General features: G+C 37.3%; 1 protein-coding gene across 2 annotated transcripts in view; it reads left to right on the forward strand.

Moving 5' to 3' along the window:
* thsd7ba (thrombospondin, type I, domain containing 7Ba) overlaps positions 1-26,358 on the forward strand; it is a 274,856-nt gene that overhangs the window by 50,371 nt on the left and 198,127 nt on the right. Inside the window, exon 1 of one of the 2 annotated variants that reach the window (XM_059499833.1) lies at positions 4,125-4,394. The exons of the other annotated variant lie outside the window; for it this stretch is intronic. The gene's annotated coding sequence lies outside the window, so the exon portion shown is untranslated. Of the gene's footprint in view, positions 1-4,124; positions 4,395-26,358 lie in introns of those variants that run through there. 2 annotated transcript variants of the gene reach the window in all.

A 26,358-nucleotide genomic window follows, 5' to 3' on the forward strand; every position in this document is an offset into this window, starting at 1 on the left:
CGACTCCTAGTGAGCGATACATGTTCATCAGGAGACAAACATTCTCCTAGAACTCACACTTTGCATTCAATTAACAGATTCATGAATATGCGGTAATATAAGTTCATGATCCGATTCGTGAACAGATTATTCTCTTGAGTAAATCTTTTAAAATAATCATTTATTTTGTTTAACGAAAACATTGTGGAAACCAGTGGTTCACAAACTGGATAGATCTGAGGTGCAGGGCTCGCAAAATCGCTAGCCCGACGTCCAGGGGCTATTGTGTTTTGCAGTCGGGCTCCAAAATGTATCACTGCTCTTCCCGACGGGCTATCGTGAATAGTGATTTAAAATTCGCGTTGTTCACTCGCTTGGAGGGGTGAAATGTATCGTAGTTGATCGTTTTCACTTGTTTCTAAATCTTGCTGATTCAACTTTTTTAAACAATTTGCGCGCGTTCGAAGCTTGCGCGCACTCGTTCAAAGCACGCGCTGTGAGCAGCATTTCAGACAATGCGCGTACAAAGAATTAATTCATCTTTTGGGTATCCTAACTTCTGAATGAATAAATACACACACAATTATTTCAAAATAATTGTCTCTGCAAGTATTCTCGTAAACACAGTCGGTTATGTTTTAAGTGAACGTATACAGTGGCCTGCTGCTCAGAGAAATTCGCTGTACCAGATGAATCTGTCTCTCTCTAAATTAGACGAAAAACGCGCTTGTTGGCTGCGCGATCGACTCACTCATCCATTTGCGTAGAAAAGAGATGTAATATTATGATTACCGTCAATTAAAAAAAAATAAATAAAAAATATATATATATTTGTGTACCGGGTGGGCCGGCCCACATTGGCTAGCGGCCCACCGGGAAAACTCCCGGTGCTCCAGATGGCCAGTCCGCCCCTGCCTCTCCTAATGATTGCTGCGATACCAAGCCGTTCCTTGTTTGTTTTCATAGTCTTGTTTTAGTATCTTGTTTTCATAGTCTTGTCTTAGTTGCTTGTTTTCATAGTCTTGTTTCAGTTTATAGTTTTCATAGTATAGTCTTTTCTTTGCCCTGCCCTCTTTCTTGTGCTTTGATCTGTTTTCTCTGGTTACTGGATTACCCCTTTTGTCTACCCCTCTGGATTTTGTTAGCTCATAGAAGACCCATGCTTGCCCTAGAATTATTCTTGTGTCTTGTCCTCTATATACCTGTTTTCCAGTGTTTGACCCATGCCTGTTTTGACTAGAGCCCGACCGATATGGATTTTTGGGGGCCGATGCCGATGCCGATATTAACTCGAAAAGAGCCGATTTATAAGCCGATATTTTGATTTTAAAAATAATCTGGATATTAGACCCATTTCCTATAAACTGCATTTACACAACATTCAATAGCAAAATATCTGCCTGTTCTATGTATGTGGGCTGTATAAACCATTTTCCAGAATGGACTATGTTAAAAAAAAAGCCTTAGATTACAGTCTCAATGACTAAACAATTGCACATCAAAAGTATATATTTTTTAATGATCAAAAAACAGTCTGGTTTTAAACATTTAACACTTTTACTTTCTTCCAGTTGAAGCTGGTTTTAACAGTCTGTGTGTTTACTGTAAATAAATTATAATACTAAAGTTAAAGTATTTGCAGAAGTAGTCCCACACTTTGCTGCTACAGCATTCACCTTTTTCAGCCATCTGTAGACAGAAAGAGAGACGGAGAAAGAATAAGCATGTGTATTAATAATATCACCATGTATCATTACTCATGTCATCATTAGAATTATAATAATAATAAACTGGGATCTCCTACATAGGCAAAAATGAGAAATATATATATATATTTTTATTTGTCAAGCAATAGGTATTACCTACTTATATTTAACAATATTATTTCAACATTTTCCTGTTATGTCTGTAAAGCTGCTTTGAAACAATATGTAAAAAAAAAAAAGCGCTAGTTCAGCTCAAATTTATTTACATGTCCCCTCTGGTTTAATCATTTCTGACGCACCTACTGTAGTTACTGTAACTACACTATATTTGCTCTCACAGACACATTCACAACAGACCCGTATATCTTCTCCTCTTCTCTTTGTGCAGTCTGAATCAAAACATCGTCTTGCCTACTATTACCGGAAGATTACGGAATCAATTCGAAGTTGAATGGTTAACGTTAGTGTCATGAACACACTGCTGTCAATTTTGAGAAGAGCCACCTTCAAACAAGTTAATAGCAAGCATTTAAGGGGCCTGCTAAAAAGGAAGCTATTAGTGTTAGAGTAACGTAACCAGCCTGAATTCACCAAATTGTTCTCTGGACCTGAGGGTAGCCTCTTCTTCCTTGCTTCTCTCTTAATTCTCATCAGCAGGACTAGCGCTATCGCTCGCTTCTTACAACAGGACAGATACATGTTTGCTGCTGACCGAAAGGAGGAGGAACAGACTATGAAAGAGCTCCCGCTAAACGTTTTTAAAACTCTGCCTATGCCATAGCGCAGTGCAAATCGCGTTGTATCTGAAGGGCAACGCTGAGCCCAGCGGCAAGCGCCGTGCATACCGCGTACTGTGTGAAAGGCCCAATTACGCGGTCATTATGTGGGAAACACACCGCAATAGAATAAGAATAAGTTAAACGCTAACGTTATAGTTTGACCTCCTATTAACGTTCGCGCTCTTCCACTGATAAACATGGTATTAGCTTTGTGGCTAATCTAATATAGCAATGCATTAGCGGCTGTAAGTGATGTTACAGAATATTTAGAAGTAATAATGATAGGACCATTAGCTAGAACTACCACACAGTTTTTATATACAGGGTATGAACTAAATCTACAAACATTTCACATGACGAACGACAGACTCACCGTCAAAACAGTTGATTGCTTTCTTCTGTAGTGGACTTCTGGCGCTGTTGTTAACTCTGGAGCTGCAGAGCTCCCTCTGGTGGGCACACTATGCAACACTCATAACATGAGTGAAGCATGAGACTCTGTTTCTCATGTTTCATCGGCCGTTATAAATGCCGATGCCGATTTAAATGCAATTAGCTTATATCGGCCGATAATATCGGCCGGCCGATATATCGGTCGGGCTCTAGTTTTGACCACGTCTCTGTCTAATAAAAGTTTGCACATGGATCCGCATGTCTCATGACTCATCAGTCCCTTACAAAAATGCATGTGGAAACAACATAAAGACAGTATTTTCAATACTTCATATTTTAAATGTTTGTAAAATGCCATCTTTTTACTCAGTAGTACTTTGAACGAAGGGACTCCAGGTTATTATCTATTAATTACAGTGGGGAACATTTGGTATAGATATTTTTATCTGAAGATCGATCCTCTCGATACAGCATCAGTATCACAAATATTGTTACAGCAAGTATAAAAAATGCAGAAATTAACATATTATTTGCCCCAGCCTTGGTAATACCTCTGTAAATTTTTAATGCATTAAGTCATAATTAATCACAAACACTTTACACTAAAACTGAAAATGCTTTTCAATGCCGTATAAAGTTCATAGCTTAATGCACATCTAATGTACAGTGAATTTTAATGCATGTCCTGTCGAGCTAATGGACAGCAGTGCTGCTTATTGAAAAATCTTTTGTGCAGTCAGTTCCATTAAAAATAAATATACCTCACTTGCAAATGTCACCCCTTGTGCACTTGCTGCTTAGATATTCCTGTAAGTGTAATTTGTGAAGTAATTTACAATTTCAATAGACACAAATACAGCAGTGCTTTAAATAAATAAAAAAAAAAAAACCTGGTGCACTAAAATTAGACATTTTGGAATGATTAAATCCACAATCATCTGGATTTCCACATTGTGAAAAGGCAGAGCTGATTCCTTAACAATCAAAAATGAAGAAAACAAACCTCCGTTCCAAAGTCAATGTTGAAAGCATCTCAAGGCATTGTGGAGGAACTGTCTAGAAGCATAAAAAGAGAGTGTGACAGCGAAAAGACACTTATGGATGCAGACAGGCAGTGAAAAGGGACCAAAACAATAGTGTTGCACTTCAATGAAGAGCTACCGAGCGTGTGCCACAGCTTCTGACGGCAGCGAGGAACCAGGATTGAGATGAAAATGAGGAAAACAACATGAAGGGGAAAGAAAAGATGCGTGCGAGCATGCAGAGAAAGAGAGAGAGCGATTGTTTGGAAGGGGAGGGGGTTACTTGAGAGAAGCAGGGCTGGCTAAATAGGAATCATCCCTCTTAGCCAATGAGTTTAAAGAGAGAAGCAGATGTCACGAGAGCGAGAGGGACCACCTCCGCAAGCTCAAGCACCCTCAGTGAAAAGAGTGCAATAAGCTGTGCGCTGTCACTTCGGCAGTTGCTATCTCCCCTCTCTCTCGTTCTCTCGCTCCCGCTCGCTTTCGCAGGCTGTCAGCTGGAAGCATCAGTGTAGGTAAGACTTGCATGTTACGTATCTGCCTGTAGATTAGCATAGGATGCCTGAATGGTCATTAAAGTGTGTTTGATTTGCCATTTTGTGGCAGTTAGACGTGAGTTTCTCCTGATATAGGTGCACTCACAGAAACTGAGGAGGTTCTTATGTAAGTGCCGTGGCTCAGAGCTGATTTTACGCAAAGTTTGATATGAGACGAGAGGAGAGAGTCATAGCAGCAGCGCTGAGATCTGCTGTTCCAGAGTGCATGAATTATAAATAAAGGAGGGCTCCAAATGAATGGAATCACTTTGTGTGGTCTCCTAAACATGCCGGTTCAAGTGGACGGTTCATGGGCAGGTAAATCAGTGTTTAGATGCAGCAAACCTCAGGTTAAAACGACAACTGTGAATCATTTATTTTTTTTGGTGGCTTTCACTGCATTCAGCATGTTTTTATCTTTCTCCTGACTGGTCCAAACCCTAAATCTTTTTGTTCGAGGGGGGTGTGCTTAGACTAATCAATTCCATTATGTGAGAAGACGACAACAATGTGGAAAGGTGTTTGTCTAATGCAGGTTTTTTAAAAGCTGACTATGGCTGTCAATAGTTGTTACTATCAATGCATGAGGCATTCATTCTGAATATGTGGAATATCTTCAACATGTCTCCAATCAGCAAATATATTGTGGGCTGTTGTTGTTTCGCAGCGATATTTTTGTCCCAGGAGTTGGATGTTTGAGCATGTCTTTGAACTTCCATGACTCACTGACGCTTACCTGCCCTACTTTGAGAAAAGGATGATAAAGTATTATTCATACTTCATGTAGGAATTCAGATGAAAGCCTTACAATCTGCATTGCTTTCGCCCCATTTTCTCAAGAGTACAATACATCAGATGGGAAAATGCTTTGTGTTATTTAGTCAAGGCGACACATGAAGACAGCTGTGTGTGGCCCACATGTCTGTTTTGTGTTGCCTTTAAATGAGAGTTTTGAGTCAATTTGATTCCTTTTCAAAAATATAGAAGATGCTGCAAACTTATGGATTTTTTTTTCTTGTTTTTCACCGCAAGTTTTGTGGTGGAATACATGTGAGTTGGATGCAAATTTGATGCAACTTTGACCAAAAAATTCATGCTAAAATCAAGACTTTAGTTGTCTTTTTCACACTGTTTTCTTTTCTTATGAATAAATAAATTCATCTCACCACTGAAAATAACTCCATTTGGTCCACATACTCTATAAGTAATGTACGTGTGTCTTATATTTCATTTATACTCTTAATGCCGTGTGGAGGAAGAGCGCTGTTCTGCACCAGCATTTCACCTTAATCAGCGTCAACCATCAGACGTTTGATCATCGTCCCTATCTGAACGACTTTCAGCCAACCAGGACATAGACATGCCTCCCCTCTTGAGAGTCATCTCTTACTGTGATTAACCAAGCGCAGCTGAGCTCTCCTGTCTCTTAGAGTTAGTGGATGTAAGTTCTCTCACCCCGTTTGTTTTCAGTTGTGGTGAATTTAAGCTGAAAATGAGAAACTGTGCTCATGCTCATTTCTGCTTGCTCTGTTTTTGCAGTCGTTTCTGGAGGTGTCTCAGGTGTGACAATCAGGCAGAGTAATGGCAGGTGTGGACTGATGCATATTTGCAGGCTTGAATCATTCATATAAATAAGATGGAGAGCTCAGGGCCTGACTGTGCCAAGGCTCAGAGACTGGCAGTGAATCACTCTAACACCCCGTCAACTCCGAGAGCAAGCGTCAGTATAAAACTAGAGCGATTCCCTTATAGTCAACAAAGTTGTCTACAATGCAAGAGTGTGATTTGCAGTGTAGGCTGCTTCAGTGATTATACTGAGACACGGTCTAGTTTAGTTGCATTGTGTCATGTAACTCACTTACAGGGAAAAGAGTTTATAGAATTCAGTCTGTGTATGTATATATATATATATATATAAAATCATTAATGAGATTTAATCCTAATTATCTCCTTGTAATCTCAAGATATATATATATATATATATATATATATATATATATATATATATATAAAATCATTAATGAGATTTAATCCTAATTATCTCCTTGTAATCTCAAGATTTTATCTTCTATAGTTTCAGATTTCGACACAAACTGCACCTAAATTTGGTGTTAATTGCTATTATAAGCCAGAGAATTTAACCAAGGGTTAGAAACATTTGTTAATTCTGAGCAGAAACAATTTTTTTTTACATTAGTTTTTCAGACTTGCTTTCCAAATGGTAACTGTTTAGAGTGAAATTAAAGAATGTTGATAATGTTCCTTAAAGAAAAAAAGAAGAGAGAATAGTTTATGTTGGTAAAGCTTTTATTAATTAAGGATGCAGTTACACTGATCTAAAGTGACAGTAAAGATATTTATAATGTCACAAAAGATTTATATTTTAAATAAATGCTGATCTTTTAAACTTTATATTCATTAAAGAATCCTGCAAAAATAGTAAACAGCACAGCTGTTTTCGGCATAGGTGATAGTGAGAAATGTTTGTAGCAATTCAGCATATTAGAGTGATTTCTGAAAGATCATGTGACACTGACGACTGGGGTAATGACTGCTGAAAATTCGGCTTTGCGTTACATATTAAAATATATTCAATTGTTATTTTAAAGGTGACATATCATGAAAATCGGACTTTTCCAGGTTTTAAGTGCTATGATCAGGTCCCCGGCGTCATGTCTACCAACCAAGGAAACGTGAAGAAGATTAACCCAGTAATTATGTTTTGGTTAGCCTTTTTCTGCATGCGTATGAGAAAAGGAGTGCATCAGATTTCGCTCCCTTGGTGACGTGGCAAAGGGATCTCATTCTAATATTACCACCCCTTAATCTGTAAGTTTATACCCAAGGTGCCGTCCTTTTGATTTTGCAAGCGACAGAGGTGTACCAGCTCTAATGCCATGGTGAATGTCTAATCAAAACATACAAACTGTTCTGTCTTTGCTGCACATACGAGCACAGAACACTGTTTAGAGTCCCAGCCTCAGAGGAGACAAGAGAGCAGTGGATTTATTGATTTATTTACTGTAGGCCTATATTGCTGCTGCCACACAGATCTAAAATAAACATGCGATTTATTTTCCAGCAGTTTACCTTCACATACATAACCGACTGTTTTTGTAGCTCATGTGTGTTTTTAACGCAAATTTCTGTGTGAAAGAGAACTTAGTTTAGTACTCACATGCTGTGACAGCCGTGTGCTTCGGATGTATGCTCTCAGAAAACCGTATATCAGATGTTTAAACTTACATGGTTTAAAACGCATGATTTCAGTGTGATAAACATGATACTCAGAACCAAAACAGATGTTTTTAACAGGTAAGGGCACAGCTCTATTCTGGAAAAGGGGTTGGAGATCAGCAGCTCATGTGCATTTAAAGACACAGGCCCGAAAAAACAGCTGTTTCTGCTTCCACTCAAAATAGGCATTCTCAAAATGATATAATAAATGATCTGTGGGGTATTTTGAGCTGAAACTCAACTGAGACTTATATTACATATTGTAAAAAGGGGCATAAAATGTATCCTTTAAGTTGTATTAATATTTCACAATATTGTTGCTTGTACTGTATTTTAGATCAAATAATTCCATCTTGGTGATCATATAAAACAACTCCACATTTTTAAATGGTAATGTAATTGTATGAATAATGATGATTGATATTGATATATAACATATTACAAGTTATGTTATTCAAAATATCTATTTTAAAAAATTAGTTATTTTGCTTTAATTAAACATTCTCAGAGCAAAATAATACATTTTTAGCTGATTTGTTTACTGTTTTCTTTTTTTAATGATTTTTTTTTCTCCTTAAACCATTTCTAATCCTTGATACAATTGCACACATCTCATCATAATTTCCTAAAATCAAATGTTCTGATTTATGCTGTCCATATTAATTGCTTAGGTATACATATTTACCTGTGTGTCAACGATCGGCTTATTAATATATATATATATATATATATATATATATATATATATTTCCTAAGGAATTTTATGAGAAGCATCAATAAACTTGTTTCTTCTGTCTTTGACTGCTAATTGGATATCACCTTCCTGTTAAATGTGAAACTTTAAGTTTTGGTACAAATATATTTCTTTTTTTCGTGCTTGCTGACCCACATCAAGTTGATTTCCACCTTTTGCTGCGGCACACACAGAGTGATTGAAGTTACAACAAAACATGAAACAATGAAACAAGACAGTGTACAGTCAAGCGTTCAGTTTCATTGAAATAAACCTCACGTGAAAACCAGCTGCTGGTATTTTTCTGCCATTACTTGTCCATGACACCCAAAGACTCATTCGTCTGTTGATGAAAGCGATTGATTAATACTCGAATTAAATGCTGAACACATCTCGGAACGCATTTTGCTGAGATGTATTGGAGCATTTAAGGTCTTGGCAGACAGGTTCCTCTGTGTATCGGTAATGGGCGAGGAATGCCAGGAAAGCCTGAGCCCTCACCTCCCCATCCCCCAGCTCTCACAGATAAAAACGATGTGTCCCTGGTGGCCTGGAACATGATTTCAGCCCGTATGAGGTTTCAACAGCTTTCTCCATCTGGCTCCTGTGCAAACAGTGTTGCACCCCTACTCCACAGTGTTTATCGATTGAACCGTTCACTCCATCAGTCATCTGATCGTGCTCTCCTTCCTTAGTTGCTTCTCTTAAACATCACGATTCTACTTCTGAAAATCACAGCAGTCAGTTGAGGACAAGACAAGAGAGAAACATAGAAAGAACATCAGCAAGTATTTGTAAATGTAGTCCTTTAGCAGAACTACTGTACGTCTGTCGAGTCCATCAATGTCTTTCTGAAGTTCCTCCTGGAACTGTTGTTGGAAAAACATCCAGTATTATGAAAATTATGGTGACTTCCATGGCTCACTTAGCTTGAATATTTCGGCTCCTTGCATGTCTGCCTATCTTCAGATGACTTTTGCAATCTGTTTATGTTGAAGTATAAGTACACATAAGTGCGGCCTCATCAGATACCAGGAAATGACACGTTTTTTCTTCCTCCTGTTGTTTTTTGATGCACTGCATGTGTTCAGGGAGCTTGTTTATGGTGTCTGAACTTCACAGACTATTTTAAAGAGAACTGTTTTAGAAACTGAAACAGCAACCGAAATGAATATGGTGATTAATTGTGTTTCTGAAGGATGATGTTGACCAGTAGAGGACATTTGAATGTCTCTTTGAACTGAAAGGCTTGCTTTTTCTATCCAAACTAAAAAGGCAGCTCATAAGGTCTTTTTTTTTATATCTTGTGTGTGTATGCGTGTGTGTGTCTGTGAATCAGAGCTTTGCTTGTTACCCTACGATGATGAAAGGAAGACGAAGCCTTCGTACATACATATTCAGGTCTCTCTGTAATGGATCTGTGCATGGATGCTTTAGCCGACACAAAAGCAAGGAATAGGCATGTGGAAGGCTATTTGTCAACGACAGCTGAACTGACCAGCCTGATTCCTGTGCATTTTAATGGCCTCCTCTCTATGTGCTGCTGCCTCCTGTAGTGTGTAAAAGGTACAGATTGCTTTATCATTTTAAATGAAACCTACTGATGTGAAGATATATTGCCCACAGCTGTCTCATAAATCTGTGAGATGGGATAATTTCTCTAAAGCCTGAAGAGTTTTATAAAGAAAATCTGAATGGTTTTTGCTTTTGAAGAAACCGATGGCATAATGCCTAGGTTGGTTTTTCTTTTTTTATTAAAGCACGTCAAAATTTACATAAAACTTTGAAAAGTAATCTTTCGCAAATCTCAAAATAAATGTTCTTTTTTAATACTGTGCATAATAATATGATACCTACATTCGCTTACAGCATGCATTAAAATATTTATTTTACTTTATTCATTAATTTATTAATCAGTCAATCAGAATCAGACAATATTGGGTATTTTACATCTTTAGCAAATCTCAAAATACGTTTACTGTTGTCTAAAAGTCGGTTGATGTGTCTCTTTAACTAACGAGTAATAAATTAATAACATTGTTAGATGTAATTTTCAGCAAATATAAAAAAAGGCTGTGCAATTTAAAATACATTATAATGTTATGCCTAATTTCACTTGTAGCTTTTGAAACAATATCATTAATTTGTTTGATGTACTTTACATGAACTAGCATGCAATTTAATATGTTCCATTAATCAGTTATACAGTCTGTCCAGAACAGTGGAATGTCCCGGTGCTGTTGGACTGTATATCAGCACTTCTGGGATGCTGCTCAACCAATCAAATTCAAGGACCAGAACTAATTGTTATATAGATTACTTTTATTGAATACTGGTTCTGCCCATGCATCAACAAGTCCCTACATTATTTGTTTATCAAACCCAATTTCCTACTCGAATTACACAGGACAGCACAATCTCCCATTCTTTACAGTAAAAGCATGAGGTTGCATTTGAATGCAGTTTCACTCTGTCCTTTTGGAGGTGTCACTTTCACCCGATATATAGATCATGTTTGTCCAGCATGCTGTCGGCTGGCCGGTGGCATGCTGTCACCAGCTCTGGATAATTAATAGCAGAGGGAGCTGAAGGCGTGGGGTGGTTTCACTCAGGCTGTACTGTAGGTGTATGTCAATCTAGGCTGATGGGTGGTGCCTGCAGCAACATTAAGAGTGAAGGCATGGAGACCAGAAATTTCCCATCATGCCCTCTGACCAACAGATCAGAGGAGTCCCGGACACTCAAAATGAAGGTCAGCCTTTTTTAAATGATAGATTTGTGACACACAACCTCCAGCCTCTGTCTGTGTGTAGTTGTACGGCCTTTGTGTTTATGCATGTGCATAATGGTTCAGTGCTAAAACTATGAAGCCAGTGTTTTTTTAAGGCTTCATAAGGCTTGCCTACCTTTTGGAACGGCATCCACAGTGTCTTGATTTTGCAACAGAACTACATTTGTGCAGGTCTGTGTCTGTGCTAGGTGTCTTGGTAGTAATTACCCTGGAAAGCAGAGACTGCATGACTGGATCTGCAGTCTGCTCCACACTTTTCAATTACATCAGTCCCCCACCACCACCACTAGACATCGGCATGCTAATTCTGTGGTGGGTTGCGTTGTGATCTCATGGGGCCTTGTGCAGTTGCTGTCTTATTGGTTCATGGATCTCCAGGCCAGAGCAACAGAGGCCCTACAATCCATCCGCTGACACTAAATTCAGCAGGCAAGACACTTGGGAGAAGACACCTTTATGCACTCGTCACTGAGTAAAGCCCTGCCTGTCCATAACCTCTATTAGTTCAGGATCATAGACACTCGACGGAGCTCCCTGATGCTTAGAGAATAATCATTTTGAGTGACTGCATTCTACCACATTCTCATTTATTGTCTAATTGCTTTTCATCCCTGAGCACTTGATCTCATTGGGTGCTGCGAGTGATGTTAGTGTCGAAATGCTTTGGAAGCAGGATGAAAACATCTTTATGCTTGTCAGTATTGCAAGCATGTGTCTTTTCAGAATTTAACATCCGGCAAATGTTGTTACATGAGATTTCTGGAGGCGAAATTGTCTTTAGTGCCAGTGGTACAACTAATTCACAGTTTTTTTTGTTAGTTTTTTTCAGTCTGAGAAACAATATTTTGCATTTTTGCATTTTGCATTTATCTGACGCTTTTATCCAAAGCGACTTACAATTGCTATATATGTCAGAGGTCGCACGCCTCTGGAGCAATTAGAGGTTAAGTGTCTTGCTCAGGGACACATTGGTGTCTCACAGTGGATTTGAACCCGGGTCTCTCACACCAAAGGCATGTGACTTATTCACTGCGCCAACACCACCCCCAATATATTATCTTTTACAATATTCAGACCACAAATCAGTCATTAAATAAATGTATTGCTTTGGCATATTATTATAGCAAGGTTAATGCAGTTGAGAAGATAATTTAACCAGAATTGGTTAGAATTGATAGAACTTTTGATAAATTTAATGCATTCTTGCTAAATGAAAGTATCAGTTTTCCAAAAAGAAATCTTACTGACCCCAAACTTTTAAAAGTTAGTTTGTTTGTTCATTTATTCTATTTTTAGACAAACTACTACAGAATTTTAATATGAGCCATATTTCAGGTTTGGTATCTTTGAAGCAGGCTTTGGTGATGTGTGTTTGTGGATACAGATAGGAAACTGTGTTATGGTACCGGAGAAGAAAAATCTTTGTATTTAGGCGATAGCTAAAGCAGTTCGTCTTTTTAATGTCTGCCTGCCTGCTATATATCTTAGCATCTGTTAATTACCCTTATTATTAACTGCCAGTTTTGGCACTCCATAATTATGTGTAAACAGTAGAACGCCCACATACAGATGCATGTATTACCATTTTCAGCAGCCAGTTTCCATTTTTTCCATCATGTAAACGTTATGTGCGATTTTGGTTTGAATACAATAGACATACTTGTGGAATAGGTGGTGTATGGAATAGGTGTAAACTATGTGTGTTAGGTGCATACATACCTGAAGCTTTGTGTGTACAGTGAAGAAAATTTTGTTAAGAAACAATTGGTTAAGAAAAAGAAATTGCTCGTAAATTTGACAAACAATCAAAGAAACAGCAAGTAATACATTTAATTAAAAGTAATTTTTTTACAAAAGAAAAACTGAAAAAAGTATTTTCTAAAACATCCTGCAATAATATTTGTATTTACAACTTCAAAATATAAATAAATAAATACATTTTATATATATATATATATATATATATATATATATATATATATATATATATATATATATATATATGTATATATGTATATATATATATATTTCCTGCTGCATCTAATAATAATGGAAATGTAGTTTGTTTGCAGAAGCCTACCAGCTAAATAATTAGTGTTTTCTGGCAAGATTTATTGCTATACTCAACACTACAAAAAATAAGCGCAAAATAAATTAGAGAGTCAGTATTCACAGCATTCAACCTATTATGATCAATAACATTTGTTTCTGGCATGATTCTTTATTGACAAACCCACGAGTTTTTCCTCTGGTAATATCATGTAAATACAAGCATTCCTACAATATATTACTTGATTTCTTAGGCTTTTCATGTTTGTTTGTCTTTATGTTGAATTGTTTTTATATATATATACTGACTTCTGTTGTTTCTTAATGTTAAGCTAATGACATCTCCTAAATCTAAACCTAACAGAAACCTTTGTGCAATTTTGGGACATTATTTAGTATGATTATTTAACCGGTTGTGTAAAGTGCTGGTGTAGCAGATTTCAGGTTTTACTGTCCTTGTGAGGACATTTAGTCCCCACAAAGTAGTCAAAACCTGACGCGCACACAAAATTAGTGCACTGTTCTTTGTCTCCATCCTCGTTCCTCCATTAGCCCTATTCCTCTGAAGTTCCTAATCCCTGTCAGGTTTGGAGGAGTTTGCGTTTTCCTTTGCATCTTCACCCCTCCTCCCTCAGTGCAGAAATGACAGACAACCCTTCAGTTTAAGAACTTAAAGAGATAAGACTTATGGGAATAAGAGTACGCTTTTGTGCCCAATATGATTTTTTTTCTTGCGACGGACTGAATCCTTTGGGTACTGTGCTGACCAAAAACCTCAGACACATCCTGCATGACAGCTATTTTATTCTGACCGAACCTCACCACTCCACTGGTCATATCTTCACCTACATAGAAAAATACAGGCTCTGTTCAGATTTGATTTGAGGCACAATACATTTAAGATAGTTGTTTCAGTTTAGGGGACAGCTCTGAAGCACTTGTCAAATCCAGATAGCAGTCTGTCCACCGAGGGGACTCGAGTTATATCAGCAAAATGAGAAAATGACTTGCAATTTTTGGAGTCTGGCAGATGCAAAGCTACTTCTCCTGATATACGTGGCCCAACCGCTGTGAGCAGCATTTGTTTATGGTGATTGCATTAGGCCGACTGCCTACCAAAATCTGGATGTTTTCAGTCCGATCCCCTCTTGTACGCTCATTGAAGTTGGCACTAGTGCTCGTATGCTCACTGTGGGCCTATTTAAGATACTGTTTTTCCCACTTTGCCCTGGAAATTCTCCCCTGGTAGATTATTACTTCAGGCTGCTTGTGCCTGGTGATGGCTCTTAACATCCTCCTTTAACATTAGCTGCGCCTTGCACCTAATTAACACACAGCCTGCCTATAAACAATGAAATAATGACTATAGCTGCCTGCGCTCTCTCATTACTGAGCCAAATGTCTTGTGCCAAGAAATCCGGGAATTTGTGTCATTTCCAAGGTCTTGGGTGTGTATGGAAAACAAGTGTGGTGCTGTGACCATTAGCAACTACTCACTGAACTATGCATCCCTAATTTATACTTACTGGGATGCAGAAAGCAAGAGGCTATCATAAAGCCACCTGGGAATACTGGCAGTGTTGCTCTGTATAAATAGCAACAGACTGGGATAAAAAAAATATTGGTAGCTACAGAACAGAGCAAAGTCGGCTTCCGCAAGTGTAAAGCCCTTGGCATTAGTTCTAGAGATCAAAGGAAGCGTCTTCACAATATTGTGAAAGCAGGATCCATTGCTAGAAAATGTTTCTACGGCTAATAGAATTGGCCCACTGCATCTGCCTGATTCATTGTTTACGAGGGAGTCTTAGAAGCTAGTGGACAACGCGCAAACGTGTTGACAAGTCACCTCAGTTTCTGAGAAAATTGCATCTTTTGTGGTCAATAGTTTGCTATGTTATATTGATTGTTTTCTCTTTGGCGTGGCGGGATGCGTTTTGACTGCAAGCACGGGGAGATGCATTACAAACTATTTCTGTATGAAATGGCTCCGGCGGTCCCCAGCTGTTCACAGGTTCCTCTCTATGTGCTCTGATTAGGTGGGAATAGAGAGAATTTAGTTTTCTGAGTGAATAATGGCAATCTGGTCCTGGCCTCACTGCTGAGCCAGCAATTTAAGGTGTAATTTTGTAGGTTTTTTTCTTTTTTTTTTATAATACAGGAGGGAATATTACCAGCTGCCTGCAAATCCAAACTCTATTCATTTTCTCATTGTTACGTTTTTTTGCTCTGCGGTCCACAGTATTATATGATATTGGAAAATTACCAGATTGGATTACATTATGTAATTGAGATGTTTACTATCAGAAGACATGAGTGCATAGGGATTTTTGCCTGGTATTATAACCTCAAGAAATCCAGACATTCTTTGACACGTACAGTTTAAAATTAGCTGGTGTTTCATTTTATCAGTGATTTGCAAGTGCAACAGTAAAGGGGCAAATCCAGCTCTATTATTCCCTCATAATTAAATGTGACTTTTCCATGTTCCTATTAAATATGCCACCATATGAGCAAAAATACAATAAAAACAATAATATTCAGAAATAGAAAAATTACAGAGAACATACTGCATTAAATGACCTTGTGTTCTATATTATCATGAGCAGGATGCAATTGATTATGTAATAGTGAAATTTACGATCAGAAGACATCATTACATAATGGCTTTTCCAGTCATATTAATATAAATAAATCAACACTAATATAGTCCAAATTTGCTCATGTTTCAGTTCGACTCATAAGCTATTCAAATTACCAGCGTAATGTATTTTATTATTTTATCAAGAGACTTACAGCTAGAAGATATCAATACATTGTGGTTTTCTTGTAGTTAAATAAACTCCGGGCTGCATCAAAAATTAGTGACTGATATACTACATGGTTTTCCAAGATGTGCTCGTGTTTCATTGAATCGATGATTGAGAGTGAAGAGCACAGCAGGCCGGCGTCACAGACCATCATGAGGTTAGTGTCAAGCTGCGTTGTGCCGTTAAAAGTTCAGCTTCAGCTTCAGTTGTTTTCACTTGGGCTTTAATTGAATGAGTTTCTTCTGAAATCTCCCGTGATGCTGCAGATCCCAAAATAAGCATCTTAGATGAAATAAAACAGCCTATAAATAAATAAGTAGATGAAAATACCTGCTTGAATTTGAAGATTACAAGGGACAGAAACGCATATTGACCTGCACTTTCTCATTTATTTAATGAAAGCTTTGAGATTAAGAGAAAACCATTGAAAGTCTGAGAGCTAAACAGCACACTTGACCCCATGTGAAAACAGTTATGCTTATACTCTACTTGCTTATACTTCTTGCATACACCAATGGGCCTTAACTTGGTTTCAGTTGTTGCTTGACATATAACTCAGCATAAGCAAAAACAACTGGATCTGTGTTATATTCTTTTAGCTTATCTTAACATGGTCACTTTTACTGGTCATTTGACTGATAAATATGATATCTGAGGTAGATAGGAATGATCTAGGCTCTCTGGAGGCTATTTGGTATCTCCTAATGCACACTGAGCTAGCATGTCTGGTTGCGGTTGTCTGGTCAGCGCATTTAAATATATTTTTTCTTCAATTGAAAAGTTGAATAAACCCCAGTGACTGTCCGCTTTTTCCAGCTGCCTTGTTCTGGATGTATTTTTTCCCATTTATTTTCTTCACTGGAGTATCCAAAGAAACTTCAATGAAGAGGCTGTGAACCAAAACAACCAGCTTTGAGATCTATCACAACATTACAGACTTTAAAGAAAAAAGTTTAAAGAAAGAGAGCTGTGTTTAAATTCATGTAATGATTTAGGCAGAGGACTCTGTATCCCAAGAAGCACAAAAAGTCAAGTTAAGTTATTTAGGTATTATAGTATTTAGTATTTATTTATATTAGCCTTAACTACTATGTACTTACATCATGTACAATGTACTTATTGTGTTCATATTGTATTGCAAAACACTTCTGCAGCTATTGAGGTTGGAATGGTATGGGTAGGTTTAAGGGTGGGTTAAGGTGAATGGGATGGGTCAACAGTGTAATTATAAAGACAATTACAGAAATTCATTACAGATGTAATGTTTTTAAAAATGTAAGTACAATGTAAAAACATGTATGTACACAATAAGTGCATTTGTATCAAATAAATAATTTAAATGTAAGTAAAGTACATAGTAGTTAAGGGCACCTAATATAAAGTGGGACCATATTTAGATTTTAGACATATTTGTATTTTAGTACAATCACTGCTGAGCTCTTTTGGTAGGAATTCTGTTTCTACATTAACACAACTGATTGGTGTATCTTTCTTCAAGGTTATGGATAATGTACTCTATTGAGAATGTGGCTACTACAAACTTTTTTTTTTTTTAGGATTTCTTTTTAAAGAAATGGCTTATACAGAAGCATATATCATTGCTTAACAATCGTGGAGCTCATGGTAGGTCTCTGTTGAAAGATTTATACAGAATCGTTAAAACTCAATTTCACTGGAGAAGATGAATGGGATGTTTCCAAAAGCAGACTGTTGTGCTCTATTAGGCGATTCTCATTAGAAGCGCCTTAAAATGATTTGTGAAATAAAATACTATGCATGTGTCATTTTGATTTATCGATACAAATTTCATTGTGAAATGAATGACTGGCACCAAATAAGCAACTTCTGTATAATGCGAAGCTAATTCTGTCTAACTGTTCTTGTAATGCCAGTGTGCTGTGTCTTCCCTTCCAGTCCTGACAGCAAGTTCACTGATGTTTTATAGTGGTATCATCTGAACTGTCAGCTGCAGTGTTCCGGGTAATAGTGTGTTTATGCTATATATTATGTTATATCTCAGTATGGCTCTCTGAAACGGAAACTCACATTCTCTATCTATCCTACTTCCTCTATCTTGACATGCAGCACAAAGACTGAAGCTTTTGTGTAATCCTGTCAGTTGCGTTGAGGTTTCGTTCATCAAAGCCAGTGATGGTCATCCTTTAGTGGTATTTCTTTCTAAAACATCAATACACTGTGAACAACCAGTCGTAGTATGAAACCAGTAGATTTACCTTCGAAATAAAAGAGATTAAATCTATATAGCAGAATAGGATGTAAAGGTGTCCACATTGTACCTGGCAGTGATGCACCAGAGATGAATTGTGTAATTGTATGGATTTTGTGAAACTATCTCCCTCAAAACCGCTTTAATGTGAAGCTTTTTGCAGCTAGTGTGTTTTTGTTAAATAGATCAACTCTGACAGATCAGCAATGAGGATGGGGTGGGTATTTATCTCAAAGGCAAAAAGAAATGTTGATTCATAAATTTGAACTGCACAAGAAAAAAAAACAGATCAGAGTAAGCAATCATCGAGTGAACATCTTGCTTTCTATTTGCCATTGGGCTTTCGAGATATTGGCACTTGGAGTTTTAGAGACCTAACAGCAATGCTTCAGAAACAAATTACTGTGTTATTTTTCATCTCACCTCCAGACCTCAATCTAAGAAAAGGCACAATCAGGTGTTGAATGATTGAACCTGTCACCTAACCCTCCTCCGATTGAATTTACCCTACAGTTACTTCTCCACGCTGCTACGGTGTCGTTTGCGGCAGACGACTCAAAGAATCGGAGGAAGCTTGATAACGTCTCCTCCTGTCTCGTCTAGGTGACGGATGACACCATGTTGTGTCTGGTGTCTGTCATAAACGCAATTGTCTGCGTGTGACCTGTTTGCGATTTGGACATGTGTCACGTTTACTTTCAAGATGTTATTTTTAAAAAGGGATTCTATTCCGGTCAAAAATGAGTCATTCGATATTTTGCATTTAGTCGAGATGAGTATTGATCAGATTTTGAATGAATTGTACACTTTATAGAAACTTGAGTTCTTCAGTATTCTCCGTTGCAGTTATCCTGTTTTAGATATAGTACTCTTTTTGCTGGTTATTTTCATTCTCTCTCAAATATTATTTATATGTTAAGGATTTAAAGTATTTATTTGTTATTTTCAGTCTTGTCAACAATTCTTTGAATTCCTCTTACTGACAAAATATTTTAGTGTCATTCTACTGAGTTTTATCTGCATTCCAATTGTGTTGGAAATCTACTGTAGTCGACAAGGCCTCTTAAAAGAGAAAGACTAAATTTATTCCTGACAAATAACACTCACCACAGATAGTACTCATTGCACATATATACTAATGTTCAAATGTTTGTGTTTGTAAATATTTTAATGATTTTGAAAAAAAGTATCTTGTGATCACAAAGCTGTATTTTCAGCAGTTGTTATTCCAGTCTTTATTCCAGTGTCACATGATCCTTCAGAAATCATGCTGATTTGCTGCTCAAGAAACATTATTATTGCTATCAGTGTTGAAAGCTGTTTTTTTTTTTTTGGATGAATAGTCAGTTCGAAAGAACAGCATTTATTTGATATAGAAATCTTTTTTAACAGTATAGTAAATGTCTTTAGTGCAAATTTTGATTCAATGGTATGCATCCTTGATAAATATAAGCATTCATTTCTTTAAAAAAATCCCATTGATATACAGATACAGTATAACACAAGTATAATTTTAATATTATTATTAGTCAGTGAGATATTAGGTGAATTTACTCGACAAATTTAACTAGTTTTAACTAAGCCCAGCACAATAAAGGGATGCTCTCATTATAACCAGAGTTATTTTTTCCTGACCACGACGACAAACAGAGAATTGTATTAGCCAATTAGTTCCTATTTGTTACATCCTATTGTTAGCTGACATGCCATGTAGCCCTGCCCATTATGAAATCTCATTACCTCATAATCTTGCTTCACATAGCTGTAGTCCTACAGTATATTAAACATCAATAAGTTCTGATTGTGCCGTGTCACACCGCATTTTCATTTTAAGGGTGGGCAGACAAGTTCACATCACCTTGAGTCTGGTTGCTTCAGGTCAGAATAAATTAGCTCTGTATAAATTAAATGTTCTGATCGTATTGCATTTTGTCTTTTCGGTCTTTAAAGGTCAATAGCTTAGTGAACAGCAAGGGTTGTGTGTTGTGTGAAAAAGTCAAACTGTTTAAGCGTTCTAAAGTGCCCTTTTATTCAAGTGTTAGCATTAAGTGTGAGTCATTTAATCCAGAGCAGCTTGTATTCAACATACAGTGAAAGAACTAAAGAGCAGATTAAGATAGCCCTTTCTGTTCCTCTTGCTCTTCATTATGGCATTACTTGTTGGCTTTTCAATTACTATTCCGATCACAGCGGGCTGTGTATTCCCTCAGTGCATTAAGCACTGATTGCATTATTTATTAACAACAGCCATCAGTTCATTGCTGTTGATCCAAGTTGCTCCATTTCCGACTTTATCCTTCATAATTGAGAGATAACGCCAGCCGAGATGATATATAACAGTGAAAAAAGCAGCTATTTACATCTTCCTGCTTTGCCGCTGTGCTTTTCAACACTTGCGTGGAGTTGTTGTACCATAGCGAATGCAAAAAAAATATCAGAGTGTATTTGGACGTAGTTAGATTTCATTCTGGTAAAGCAGACAACACAACTGTTGTTTCTATCATTAATTTATCATTCACACTCATTAAAATGGTCTTCCAGAGGAGTCGCGGTGCGGACAGTGCTCACCTGTGCTTATTTGTCTTGCGTTACATCTAGAGCTAATCGTGAGACTCGACATCATAAAATGCCTGTAATTATACTACTGCTCCCACTCTCGCGGTCCGATTCTGCTGACACATCTAACAGAAGACCTCATTAGGCACTCAATCCCTCCCTTCTGGACCCTGCAAATATATCTCCACTAACTCAAAGAAACAAACAAGAACTTGGAGAGTTATTTTGGTCTTTAATGGAATTGGGACCTTATCTGGCTTTGTTATCAGTTGATTAAGTAATGCACTGTTCCTGTGGAGACGCTCACTGTCTTTAGGTGAAGTCAAGGTCAGATGTAATCCTAAATCCCGCATACTTTTAGCCCAAACAAGCTTAAGTCATGCCTACTGGCCAAATGTAATTATGTTTTGTGGGATTTTTCAAAACAAATCAGAAGATAAATGTTGAGCACACTAAAGCTGGTGTAGGGTTTTAGAAATGTAAATATCTGCCTCAATTTTCTTTGTTTAAATCTTTAGGAGTGATTTTATACAGCTTCATCTCTCGTTTTTATCTGAATTATATAAGTAATAGTAGCATGCTGCAAGTAATAACTATAAACTATACTAGCAATGATGCCACATATCTGTTCATTAAATGGATAGTTCACAAAAAAATGAAAATTCTGGCATGTCATTCTAAAGCTGTATGACTGACTGACTTTTTTGGTGAACTATCCCTTTAACATATTTGAACCAGTAAGGTTGCAATATTACAGCACTAAAAGAATAGTTTACCCAAAAATGAAAATTCAGTAGCTTTGTAAAATTAAGGTTGGACCACCAATGTCACAACAATGTCCTTACTGCATTTCTGTGCCTTGAATGCATCAGTTGCTTTGCTGTCTATGCAGGGTCAGAAAGCTTTCGGATTTCATCAAAAATATCTTAATTTGTGTTCCGAAGATGAATAAAGGTCTTAAGACAACATGAGGGTGAGTAATTAATGACAGAATTCGTATTTTTGGTTGAACTATTTGTTAACTCTTTTTCTGTTGCCAGAAATTAAGCATTAAAATATCACTCAGGATTCATTCAGGATTTATACATCCCTCAAATGACGACTCTTGCATATTGTGCACTATATGGCCAGAACTATGTTGACCCATGAACACCACTTATACTCTGTAAGCCTGTAAATGATCTATTGGAATTTTTCATTTCAAAACCTTGGGCATTCAATAGACTATTGGTTGACTCTTTTCTCCTCTAGGAAGGTGTTCCACTAGATGTTTGAAGATGGATGCGGTAATTTGCATCCTTTCATACCAGAGCATCAGTGAGGTCAGGAAATGATGTTGGATAAAGGGCTCTAGTTCAGATTACCATTCATCATCCAAGAGGTGTTCAGTGATTTGTGAAGGCCAGTCTGGTTCTTCCACACTATATTGTCATGCTAAAAATCTTTGCCTAAGGGGATTGATTGATTAAATGTATGTTTGATTTAATAGAACTTTGGTGTAAATAGGTAGTACAGTTAATTATTGTCCATATACTTTCAGCCATGTGTGTATCTATGGTTTCACATCAGTCATTCCTGTGACATGAGAAAAAAAATATTATTTTACATTCACTGTGCAGTGTAGTAGTTTAAATACTCATTATACACTGTTTTACGAGGTAAAAGCAGTATATTTATGCATTTATTGAAGTAATATATTTTCATACATTACCTATCCCTGATTCATCAATCAGAGATAAATATTTCAGAGTATCATTTCATATGAGCTACTTTGCCTATCCGTTTTCTTCATGCATGCTTTGCAGTTCGTTCTGTACTGTTTTTTCCCTTTTCCCTTTTTCACATTCACACCGCACACTCAATCCTTGACATGTGCGCACACACACACACACACACACAAACACACACACAGACACAGACACTGCATAGGTAAAACCAAAGCTCAAGGCTTACTTGTCATCTCTTCATTCATCATGCTGAAGACAAAAAGATTTTATGCTCATCTCCTGCATTTTTTTTAACATTTACATTGAAAGTGAGCCATCAGACAGAAGTTGTTGGAGTGTTGTGAGGAGTTCTGTGTTTGATGGAGATACTCCACACTGAAGGAGCCCTCATATTTACTGATGAAAAGACTCCTGAAATGACACATCATAAGCTTTGCCTGCAGCTCTGAAGGAGGGCGGTGATTTATTGAGCAATTTCTTGTGTGTTTACCCAGATGCACTATTGCCGGGGCTGCTTTAGTGTTTCAGTTTCTTTTGTTTTGCTTTTTCTAGTGCTATTAGTAGTCATTAATGCATTTCTTTGCCAATAATCACCCTGGATTATGGTTGAAGCTCCCAGTGGTATAATTACAATCTTTTAAAGAAGATTTTAGAGCACATTTACGACACAAGCAGTTTTATCAGCACACGGTAAAAATAGTCAAATCCTTTTACATCTGTTTAAATGATGCTCAGAGTATTGTCACCTATTATGTTGGCAGTAAACCCTCTCAGTCTAAACCATTTGAGCAGCTATCTTACACTGCCAAATGACAAAAAGGTTCACCGTGTAGCCATAAATTTGTGTGCTACAGCTTTCATCATCATAATGAACTTGTGAATAATGCAATCATGACAGAATTCCTCCCGCCCGATTGTCGGCCATCGTCATACTAAAGAGTTTGCATCATTTCTGACGAGCCTTTAATCCAATTCGCCCAAAACTAAATCTAATCAGCCATATGGCAGAGCTCAGCAATATTTCCTGCTGCCTCCACACATCTGAGAGATCTTCATGGCACAGGGTCAATGCTTCTCGTTGAAGGAGCCCACTCAGTGTGTATATCTCCCTCTAGAAGGTGTGTGAGAGAGAGAGGTGCACTTAGGTTTCCTCTTATTGAATTACTGCCATGTGGGTGCAGCAGCTGTCCTCCCGGCCACAGCGGGCTGCAGCTGCTAATTGCTGCGTAATAGGCCCAGCAGCAGGGAAGGTCAGAGGGGCGTCCAGCAGCCGTGGCAGTCGCCTTTGATAAGGGACTGAAGCATTGTTGAGATCTTCATTTCCTGTGGCGGTATGAAAACAAACAGCAGCCTGCTGAAATCGGCACACCCCGGGAGAGACGATTGGCAGTCGATGAGTATATAGCTTCTACTGATGGTAGTACTTGCACAGTTCTCTTGGTTCTTGTAAGATGCATAGATTGGGGATAAATATTGGTGGGTTATCAGAAATCATTGAAACCATTTCAAGTCTCATACAGTATTAGCAAGCAGTAGGGCTGGGTGGTATGGCCAAAATAATTATCATAAAACAAAAATATCAGTTGATATCGATAATTATAATAGTCAATTTCAAATCTAAGTGAAAACTGTTGAAGCTTGGCCATTAAGTGTGGTTTAAACAACTCTTTATGGTAAGAATCTTTATACTTGTCCAGTCATTTTTGTAAAAAAAAAAAAAAAAAGAATATATATATATATTAATAGAAAAATAAATTTCTTAGCTTCTGCATGTTATAATAAGTGATATTGTTTTATATCGTGAAATAGGTTTGTGTTGGCTTACTTCTATCTTCAGCACATTTTGCAGTGCAGACTATTAATATTACAGTACTTTTTTTGTTACTTTACGTTTGGTTGCAGATGTAAATTTATGTTCATTATCAAAAACAGTACAGTAATATCTGTAAAAAATTCTGGTGAAATTCTGATCTGTGTGAGTTTTTTTTAAATATCCATTGGTCTTCCATAGTACATTTAGATAAAGATGAACCACAGTTAAAACCTCAATACCATGGTAAGAATGTATCTTTGTAGTTTTAGGTATTTGTATGAAAAACAGTAGTCTAAATACCTTTAGAATAAATCCACAAATGCTATAGCTTAATAAAAAAAATGCTATAATTATTTTCCATTGCTCATTTAATACGTATACATTAATAATATGATCAAATTTCTGAATGAATATCCCACATTTCTGCAAATACCATGGTGCAATTAGTGTTACTTCAGTAAATCCATGGTAAATAATGGGAATTTGTAGATTGAAAAGCCTTCTGACTGTATAGTTGTTCATAGTGTTTTGTCAGTTTTATTTAATCTGGCTTTAAATCACAGATCCGTTGAATACAAGTGCTTTACACTGGATCTCACAACACTATTTAGTGTTTAAGTGACAGACACATATCAGGAAGTAAACGCATCTGCTCTACTAAGCTCGCGCTGCACTGTTTTTGAGCCAACCAGATAAATGGTCCATGTTAAATGAATAGAGCTTTTGCTGCTTTTGCCACATAAACATTATATCGAACATTTATCAAACTTTTGTTATCATTTTGTAGTAGAAAATTATGTCTTGAAAATTATTATTATAAGTGGTTGTTTAGCAGAGGTCCTCATCTTGGTTGTTTTGTCATCACTTTGCTCCAGGGCCGTTTGTTTAAAGGAATAGTTCACCTAAAAAAGAAACTTTGCTGAAAATTGACACTAATGATAACTGCCTAATGATCCTCTGCAGTAAATGGGTACCATCAAAATGAGAGTCCAAATAGCTGCTAAAAACATCACACTAATCCACATGACTCCAGTTGAACAATTAACATCTTGTGAAGTGAAACCTGTGTTTGTAATAAATCTGTTCCAGCTCCTGGCTAACGGTTCTCTATCCACAATAATATTTTTTTTCCAGTAAAAAGGTGTTCTCGTCTGAATCAGGAGAGAAATATGTACAGATCGAGCACTGTTTACAAGCAAACACAGTTCAAAAGAGTTGTCAGATATGACAAATATGTCAGTCGATTTTAATGTGAGAGGAATGAACTTTTTCACTGGGGGAAGTTGTAACGGATTATGGTCTTGCATTTTGGTCAGAAGTGGCGGTTTAAAGTTAAAACACTTTACTGGTGTTGCTTCTAAACATGCAGCTTTTCACTTCAAAAGATGTTTTGCTGAATTGATCGACTGGAGTCGTGTGGATTACTTGTGTTTTTGTTTTTATCAGCTGTGTGAAGTCTCATTTTGACGGTACCAATTTAAATCGAATACAAATTTGAAATCACTTTGAGCAAGATCATGGTGACACTATCAGAAGAATGTTTGGATGTTATGGAATTTCCTCAGCATACCGTTCCAGCGCGTAAAATGGTATGATAAAGCGTAAAACCAGGGGAAGTCTGAAAATTGGCATCTTCGGTTCTACACCTCAGAGAGGGGATACTTGTGAGCACGGCGGCATGAGTACATGGCCTCTGACTTCTTCCCCAGCAGGGTCACTGCTCAGAGAGCAGCCCAGTCAAATGATGTACAGACCATCAGAGAAACACAAAGCACAGTCAGTTACTGTAGGTCTCAGAACCCACCCAGAGGCCACTAGTAATCAACGCTATGACACTTGCCTTTCAGGAAGCACTGCAACGCTTGGCTTGTATTGATCATTCTGATTGCTGTGCACCGTCTTGTTCCCAAGACTGAGTGGATGATGGGGTTTCCTCAGAGATCTTCTTTTTCCCTTTTCATTTGTCTCAACAGTCATGCATTTTTGGGGTGAATTTTTAACAT

The sequence above is a fragment of the Carassius carassius genome, chromosome 19 (assembly GCF_963082965.1).
Source record: "Carassius carassius chromosome 19, fCarCar2.1, whole genome shotgun sequence".
Taxonomy (NCBI): Eukaryota; Metazoa; Chordata; class Actinopteri; order Cypriniformes; family Cyprinidae; genus Carassius; species Carassius carassius.